The sequence below is a fragment of the Coturnix japonica genome, chromosome 12 (genome assembly GCF_054131305.1).
Source record: "Coturnix japonica strain WE chromosome 12, WE-NBRP24, whole genome shotgun sequence".
NCBI lineage: Eukaryota > Metazoa > Chordata > Aves > Galliformes > Phasianidae > Coturnix > Coturnix japonica.
In genome coordinates, this window is record NC_140674.1 from 19,759,972 (window position 1) to 19,769,250 (window position 9,279).

General features: G+C 42.4%; 1 long non-coding RNA gene across 1 annotated transcript; it reads left to right on the plus strand.

The window, feature by feature from the left end:
* Positions 1 to 398: 398 nt before the first annotated feature.
* Positions 399 to 8,842, plus strand: LOC116653853 (uncharacterized). Its single transcript, XR_004308417.2, has 3 exons — positions 399 to 1,252; positions 7,423 to 7,647; positions 8,674 to 8,842. It is a non-coding gene; the product is annotated as an uncharacterized LOC116653853 (long non-coding RNA).
* The last annotated feature ends 437 nt before the right edge of the window (positions 8,843 to 9,279 follow it).

Here is a 9,279-nt window from a genome sequence, read left to right on the forward strand (position 1 = left end):
CTGTAGGACCTACAAGTGGCTCCAGGTCCCAGCAAAGGTTTGGGCAATGTGAAGGGGGAGACTGCTTTAAAAGCACTTGCACCAGCTCTGGTTCCTGGATGCTTGCGTGTGACTGGTTTCTCTCAGCACATGTTGCACGTCTCCACAATAGTTTTGCAAAATCTGTGCAAGCATATGGTTCTTAATGCCTGTTGCAAGGATGAGGAGCGCAGCTTGCCAGCATTCAGTGCGCAGGAGTTGTGTGTGTCTGCATTCCACTCATAAAAGGCTCGGGCTGTGATAGCGGTACCTGGACACTATCAGAGAACACAGTTTCAGGATAAGGGGTGTAATCTCTTCCCTTCTGCCACCTTGCAGCGCTTCTTATCTGAGCTCAGATGGTGTTAAGATGAGTAAGACCTGACCTGGCAGCACACGCAGTGAGAATCTGCAATGTCTGCCATTCCCAAATACGCATGTTGTGTGGTGATGAGTAGGTTGGTCTAAAAACCCCAGTTGAATATTTGTCTTTGTTTAGACATTGCCATTGGTATTCTTGTAGATTTTTTCACTGAGTTAAAGATTATTTCACCCAATAGAGGAAGATGGGCATGAAGAGATGTCAGGCTGCTGGTGTGGAGACCACCAGGAGCTGAAGCCTGTATCCATCAGCCTCAGTGCTCACTAAGTTACTGCTCTCAAATGCTACCCTTATTTTTCACCCTAGAGACAGAAGTTTTCCTGCTTACAAAGTGTATTCAAAAAAGGGAATGGAATTGGAGCGCTAAGCAATGCATTATTGGTGACACGGTGAGCAAAATAGGTTATCAATTCCTAATGCACTCTCAGCAACACTTTATGAAAGCTGTGTGAATTTGCTTTCTGTGCCAGCCAAAGGCATTGTGTACTGTGTAGGTGCAATGACTGGGGAGAATAGTTTGTAGTAGTTCACTAAACAAAGTTTAAACCACTATATCTAAATTAGGCGTTTGCTTTTGACATCTTATTATTTCATAATTGTAACTACGAGGCTTTTCAGAGTTGGTAATTGCTTTTTTTTCCCCCAAAAACTGCATTAGTCTTCAAGGGCAAGTGATGGTGAAATAGAAGCCTGAGTGCCTGAAGTTGTAAAACAAAGAGAATCAAGCATGAGCTAAGAGTATAATTCACATAGAAACTCCCCTTCAGCTGCTGAGTCCCTCATCTTGAAGCTGGTGGAAAATGCTGCAGAGAAATGGGTAGAACCCTGAAGAAAATTCAGGATACTTTCATGGTAAGTGAATTTTCTAATTAAAATGTTAATTGGAAGGATTTTGCATCGCTTATCGAGAAAGTGCGGCAACCATTTTTCACTGCTGTTTGCATAACTGTCTGGTATTAATAATTCTATGTGCTTTCCTGCATCTGCTTAGTGAGAGTGACAAACTGCTCCTGCAGTGCTTTGTAGTGGGAGATCAGAAATTCTGGTGAGGGATGTTATGCAGTGGGGATGTTATCTTCTCTAAGGTCATGATGGGCTGAAGTTGGAGCTGTAGGGACTCTGGGGAAACATCCCATCTGCTTTATAAGAATGGCACAAAGAGAAATTAAATTGGAGCTGAGCTTTACTTGCATTTTTGACATGGCTTTAAATATGGACAACATTAAACAGTGCAGACTTGTGCAAGCAGATGTTCTGTCATAGAAGTATCTTGGTGAGAGCTGAGCTATTGTTTCCAAAGACAAAACAAATGTCCACATTACCAAGGCATTAAAGGTGCGTTCTCTCATTCCAGTGTAAGGCAAGCCCTTATTGTATTGTAGGAACTACACACAGAAGCAGCTGCTGATGATGCTGGATTGAGGGAAGTTCAACCTGTTGACCTCTTACAGTCTGGAGCTGTTTCTCATGAGCAGGCAATAACGCTTCTGTAATTCTCTGCCAATATTTAGAAGCAATTTGCATTAGCAAAGTAATGCATAAGGCAAATACAGCTGAGGTGCCAAAAAACCCCAAACACCTGTTGTAATCATGTCTTTACTAGACACAAATTAATCTGCAAGGCTGACACACTAGAATAATCAGAGATCAAAACTGCTATTCATCCAATTCTCATCTGCTGAGGTGTCGGGGTGATGTGGGACCTTGCTCTGTGCTTCAGCCACAAGGGCACAGCAAGCTGCACTGTTCTTGTGCCCTCCTTATGGGGGAGGAAACCAGCAGCACCTGAGCTGATGTGGGTTTTGTTCACCCAACATGTGGGATGCTCAGTGAGCAGCCACCACTTCTTTTGCCTGTTTCATATATGTGTGTAATTACATATAAATACAACATCTATCTTGCAACTCCAAAATGAGGAGGAACAGGTGCAAACCCTGCTGACTCTCCAGTCACTTCTGTGATGATTTCAGCATGAACCTCATTATTTATTTCTACAGATCTCGGTACAGCTCATGGGTTTAAGGCAAACCTTGTAGCCTTTGGGTCTGCTGCAGAGGGGCATTCCCCTGCCCTCGACCGTGCTGTCACTCATTATTCATTTTCAAGCTAGTCTGCCCCTGTGGCCCTGGAGCTGGTTAAAATGGATGGGAGCTCATTTGCTGGAGGTGCTCCTACACGGTGCCATTTGTTTTCATTGCAGCAGTCATTCAGTTTCCCTTTGGGTACTTGGTCTGCAAGCTCCAATTTCTGTTCTCCAGGCTATTAGCCACTGGTATAACTTTAAAACAACTGGAAAAGTTCATCATTAAAAATGCCTGAAATAAATGGATTTTACCAGGGGAATGGTTCAGCTGCACGCTGCTGTCATTTCAGCTCATCTTGAGAGAGGCTGTCATTCTGATTCAAGTACATGGAATTACAGAGTTGGCAGCTTTGTGGGTTCTCCAGTTCTTGAAAGCTGGATTTTAAACCTGTGCCACTTCCAAACCTCGCAGGCAGAACTTCTGGTCACTGCTCTACTTCCAGGGAACTGTAGTGAGGAGATCAGAGTGGTAGAAGTGATTGAAAAGCTTGCTCCTGAAGTTTGCTTCCATGTAAAATATAGCCTTGTGGACACATTTTTTCTGTTAGAGTTTTTTTTTAATTGCTGAGATTAAATTGTGATTTTTTTATGTGTTATGAAGCTGAATTTCTCTTGTTTCTCATATTTTGACACAAAAAGGAAAGACTACTTGCTAATGTAGAGGAAATGTGTCATCAAGACATTGGGTTGTATTCCTAAGTCTATTCTCCACTGCTTTTGGTTAGTGAAAGACAATGGAAGAAGCTGAGGAAAAATGCACTCTGGATAATTCCTCAGGAGATTACTAATAAGATACAGCAGCTTCCAGCCAAGTTTACCACCAGATCAGGGTGCGCCCAGGAACCACAAATCGTTACCAGCTGACAGCTATTCAATAGATCTTCTGAAATAAGCTTATGGTCTCAGGTGTCCAAACTGGGGAGAAAAAAAAACCAACTCATTAGAATTGGAATTAATTTACACCTTTTGCCATTTCAGCACTGACCAGCCTGCAGAGAAGGCAATAGCACTGTGTTTCCCAGGGAACTGAAAAGTGCAGGAAGTTGGGGTTTTTTTCCTAAAGTTAAATAGAATGCATGAAAATCACCCTTGCCCTCACAGTTGGAGATCTCAGCAAGTTGTTGGGTGTGTGTACTTTATCATTGGGGTGGACTTCATCCATGAATGTCAGGAAAGCCACCAGAAGCATCAGCTCTGTCTCAAGTTCTGACTGCACCATTCTGATCTGTTGGCTCAGCCTTCTGTAACTCATGGTGAGATTGGGGCTGGGTGGGGTCTCAATGCTTCTGTGTCAACTTGAGAGCACACTCTCTTTTTTTACAGGTAAGGCTGTCAGGAGTTGTGTATTCACCAGAGATACAACAACCAGTTGATAGCAACAATTACCAGTTGAAAACATGCAAGTTTCAACTGCTATATAGTTCAGTAACTATAAGTTATAATGCATTTTGTTAGTGACAGCAGCAGCTTTTCTATAGCTATTCTCCTTGCAAGCAAAAAGATTTGGTTCTGCAGCCTGATTGCTAGCAGGAAGTATTGAGGGTTGGCCTAGAGCAGCTGCTCAGGGTCACTGCTGTGTCCAACCCTAGATGTAGAGCTTACAATGGTTACGAAGCCATTGTAGATTGTGGAGATGCTAACACTTGGACTCTCATTGACAGTTCATAATGTTATGTGTTTTGGCAGCAATTCTGTGGTAGCATTTAATTTTTCAGTCTTAAATGGGGGTTTTAACCAAATCATTGGCTAAAAGAAGGCAAACTGCTTGGGCTTGCTTTTGTAATCTTGTGCATATTTGTGGTCTTGGTTTGTTTTCTTTTGTAAGCCCGGAGTTGCTCGGTAAGTGTGAGCTTGGGGGAAGCTATGATTGCATTCATATATATTTTAAGCTAATAAAAAGAAAGTTTTAGAAAAATATTTGGGTGAAAGGACAGTACTGGCACAAGAACACGCATAAATTGGTCCTGAAAGATTTAAGTATGCAATTATCATTAGGGCAGCTAGCTTCAGGGCAGCTGTCCAATGGGAACTGTAAAAAGAAATTACAAACGATCAAGCAGCAAGAAAATATCCAAACTGCATTAAAGTTGGATTATTAAATTTCCAGGAAGACTTAATATGTCACTCACAGCACCAGAGGTTTGGACCTGCAGGCTGAGGTTTGTTCTGTTGCCATATATATGTACGACCTGAATGGGATGCAAAGGTAGGCATGAGATATGTTACTGTGTCATAAGAGGATGGAAATTACAGGAGAAAAGACCTCTCATGTCACTCACTCCATTTTCTTGACAGCACAGAATATGAATTCAGCTCAGTTAGAGCACTTTCTAATATTCAGGATAAATTACCCTCATCCTAGCTGCAAACCATTACTCACATTTATAATCATTGTACCATGCTAAGCAGTTTTTTCTATTTATGTTGGCTGCCATCAATGACTCTCACACTGTCTCCCCCCATGTTTGTCACATTCCTGGGCTGTATATGTTGAGGTCTTTCAGTCTCTCCTCATAAGCAAACATCTTCTGTCTCATTAAGGAGCATAGCCATAGCAGTGGTATTAAAATGTACAGACCTGCCAGCTGGGGATGGTTAATAGGGCTAGAACTCTGTGCTGCCAATGTGGAAAAACCGCCTTCAGCTGATTGGGAAGCTTGACAGAACTTTTTACTCTCCCCTTCCCCCCCGCACCCCAGTTTGGTCTTTCTTTGGCAGGTACAAGTTATTTTCTTCACTGCTGCTCCAGTTTCCCTGTTTGAAACATCAGTTCATTTTCCTGAAGGGGAATGCTGCAGCATTTTCTTACTTTCTTTAACCATCGACTCATCCTTGCACCCACATCATCACCTTATTGAAATGAGCAGTTACGAGTGCCTGAGTACATGCAATTTGATTCAAAACAACCTGGAAAAGAACAGTGCCAGAGTGATGTGTCAGTGTGGGATCTGTGGTGTGGGTATGCTGGTGCTGGGCCCTACCAGCACTATGATATTGCATCCTGTGAGATGGATAGGGCAGCTGCTGGAGCTGCACTAAAGATGCGCTACCGATGATGAGGAGAACCATTGTCAAAGCAGGTTTATCTCAGTTGTCATCGATTTTACTTGGAAAATCTTGCCCAACCCCTGAGATATAGTAGGAAAGGTCCCCAAAAGCTGGTAGATCTTGGACTGTACACCAGGTTTATACCAACTACCTATGTCTGGTTGTAGACAAAGAGTTTGCATACAAATCCTGGGCCGCTGAATGAAGGGGGGTGGGGGGGGATTTTATTCTAATTTGCTGCTTTGCATCCAATAGAGGACCATATAAATAAGGTTATTGGTCAGAAGGAAATGATTGGAGGAAGGATTTAGGGTTGTTTAGTGGTTTATGGTGGGAGGCTGTTGATGTTGAAAGAACTAAAGGCATTTGGCATTAAGCAGTTATGGTATAGGTTAAGCAAATAGTAGAATGCAGAAACTTTCTAATGAGAAATATTGCAGTATCAGGGAATGTGAAAGGAAAAAAATAAAGGATAGCTGTTTATTAGAATGAGAAAACTGATGTGAATTACAAGAAGCTTTATGTATTTCATTAGGCCAAGATGGAGTTGCTGAAAACTGGTAGACTCTTATTTTCTGACAGGTCAAATTTAGTATGCAAGGGTGGTTTTCCTTCTTTCTTACATATGACTTTAGGGATGGATTCCCATGCAGTGAAATGGACCCTTGGAGCAATGTGTGTTTATGCCTGCGAGGAGTCTGCTCCCTGGAGAAAGTTCTTCTGAGTATCCAGCACTTCTGAAAAATGATTTTGAAGGAAGAAGTCATTGCTGAACAGTTGAAAATCAGATGCTCTGCTTTTTAAAGTAGTTCTGACATTGTAGAGCTTATAGACAGGAGGGAGATCAACTCTGTACGTGGGCTGTTGTTCTGTTCCGTGCTGAACATTCCTGAGCTCTCAGGAATGACACAGAGGACAGTCCCCGCATGCCCTGCAGGATTGGCAGTTTCCTGTCATAAGGAGCACTTACAGCCATATGCTTAATAAAAACCCTTCACAAAGCACCAGGTAAATAGTGGCTTAGAAATTACCTGTTCATTTATGTGCACAGCAGACCATGATATTTCCATCTCAGCTGTTGGTCTTCTGCCTCAGCCCCACAGGGGATATTTATCATATCGCTTCCTAAACCTGTATTGTTGGCTGCAGAGCTCATATTTAATATTCCCAGATCTTTGGAGACCCTTGCAAAACAGAGGCCTGCCAATACCATTTCAAGTCATTTGAAGTTTCCTCTGATAGCTCTAATTGCTTTCTGCGTGCGAGTGATTTGTGGCTGTTCTGATTCCGCTTCCTCTCATTTGCCTGATTGTAAAAGCAATGTCTCAGTGCAGATGCATCAAATGAGAAAGGCATGAACTGTGGAAAGAAAAGCATGATTCATTAGCTGAAGCGTGGCATGGTAGTAAGTGTAGGACTGACTGCAAGCCATGCCCTTTATCTGCTGCGTGACCTTGGATGCCACACCTGTTTGCTGTTGATGCACCCTTTAAACACATTATGTATGAGCTGGTCTGACAAACAGTCTCTGAAGAGCAGGGGACTGGGAGGACAGACTGGGATCTTTGAGCTGATTCTCTTGCAGTTGTGTAAAGGAATGTGAAAAACATAAAATATAATGTGCTGGAGTAGGAACAGGATATCACTAGAATATATTGTGTATTCATAGCATGAGTAATAATACAACAAGACTCTGGCTGTTGATATAAAACAAAGAGGAACAGAAAATAGTCGTTGACAACTCATTATAAAATGAACCCAAATGTATTTAGTGGTAAATGAGGAAAATAATAAGCAAGGCAGACCTTCTGCAGAGTGAGCTGTTCATCTCTGAGTCCCCTTCTCAAGAAAAAACTGGAGATAATTGGTGATCTCTCTATTATGTTCACAGGTGTTGGGGATCCGGGGGCATCAGCATCAGCTGTGCATCCAGAAGATTGCTGGCTTCTTCCCAAAGAGATGAAATCTCATTCTTCTCTCTGTTTTAATGAAGCTCATAGATGCCTCCTTCTCTCGTTTGGTAAACAGCTGAAGTTCCTGGAAATGGAACAGGAAATGAGTGGAAGGGTCAGAGGCAATGGAAAGTTGTGAGCTGGGCAACTTGCTGCTGAAATGGGTAAAGAAGAAGAGTGAACCAACCTTTCTTCATTTCCCCCCAACAAAAAGCATTAAAGTGCATACCTAAAAAATGGTTTCTAGAAGTTTAGAGGGGTGAGAAGAAATGGAAATATCATAGTGATGGAGCCTCATTGTGTCATTCTGATGCTCTCTGGAGGGAGATATGGGCGTTTTGCTTCTTCCACCTTTGAGCTGAAGGAGTGTACTAGCTCAAATCCTTCACTCCTCCCTATTTGAAAGGGTTTCATTTCTGATAAAGGTTCAGTGTTACAAAGAGATACCAAATCTTCATGTGTCCTGTGCTTCAGCAAAGCACTGATAACAGCAATAAGCCCCCTAATGTGAGATGTTCTGGGGTTATCTCTGAGGAAGGCTGCTCTTCATATGGCTGCCAATAGCAAATGAACTTAGTTATAAAATTTCTCTTTATTGCCACCTTTCCATATCCCTGAGGTTAATTCTGAAATATGCATGAAATGTAATTAGTGCAGATCCATTTCTGCCAGCACGTTTTACACAAGTGGCTCCCGGTGGCAGATCTGGATGTATTCATAATAAAATGATTCAGTTAAATGTAATACCACTTGGTATGCAGTGTGAGTGTTGTTTGTCTTCACAGCACTTTAATGATGCACTGCAGTCTTTGGTATCGAGGCACTACCTGCATCTCAATGAAGAGCTGTAGCTGCTATACAGAGGAACACCTCTGATAACGTTTTCTTGAGCTCAGCCCAAACAGCATCCTCTATCTACTGCTTGAGATGCAAGCTGTAAAGCATACTGTGCCCTGATAGGGTCTATCATGACTTTGGCCATCACTTTGATGTAAGGGGGTGTTTATAGCAGGGTGACAGTGCGACAATCTGATTAGAAAGGAAAAATAGAAAGGAAGGAATAAAAATCAGGTCATCCAGTGATCTAATGCTCATCCTGGGTTAGAGAAACTAGTCATTCTTAAACATTTCACTTATAGCTTTAAGAGTATTCTAAACCCTTTCTCAAAAGTTACATGTCTGTTTCACAGAATTGCAGAACTGCAGTGGCTGGAAGTGATCTCCTGAAGCAGGTTCCCTACTGCAGGTTGCACAGGTAGGTGTCTGGATGGGTCTTGAATATCTCCATAGAAGGAGGCTCCACAACCTCCATGGGCAGCCTGTTCCAATGCTCTGTCACTCTCACTGTTTTTCCACATGTCTATCTGGAACTTTCTATGTCCAAGTTTGAGGCCTTTGCTCCTTGCCCTATTGCTGTGCACCACTAAGAAGAGCCTGACCTCAACTGTTTGTCTCTCACCTCCCTGTAGGTATTTATTGACATTAATCATATCCACCCTCGGTCATCTTTTTCCCCAGGCTTCTCAGCCTTTCCTCATAAGGGAGATGATCCAGGCCCTTTATTGCCTTTATGATAATTGATGATTCATTAATGGGGACATCGTCTCTTCTTAGAAGCCTATATGATTAGCAGTCATTCTATTAGAAACATTTTGGACATCAGTTGGTGCTCTCTTTAGCACTGCGATCCTGCCTGATTTGTTTTGCCTTTTTGAGTCCCCTTCTGTTTGTAGCTGACCAAGATTTCTTCCCCTACCACCATGCTATAAAATGTCGATATCTGTTTGTTGGGACAT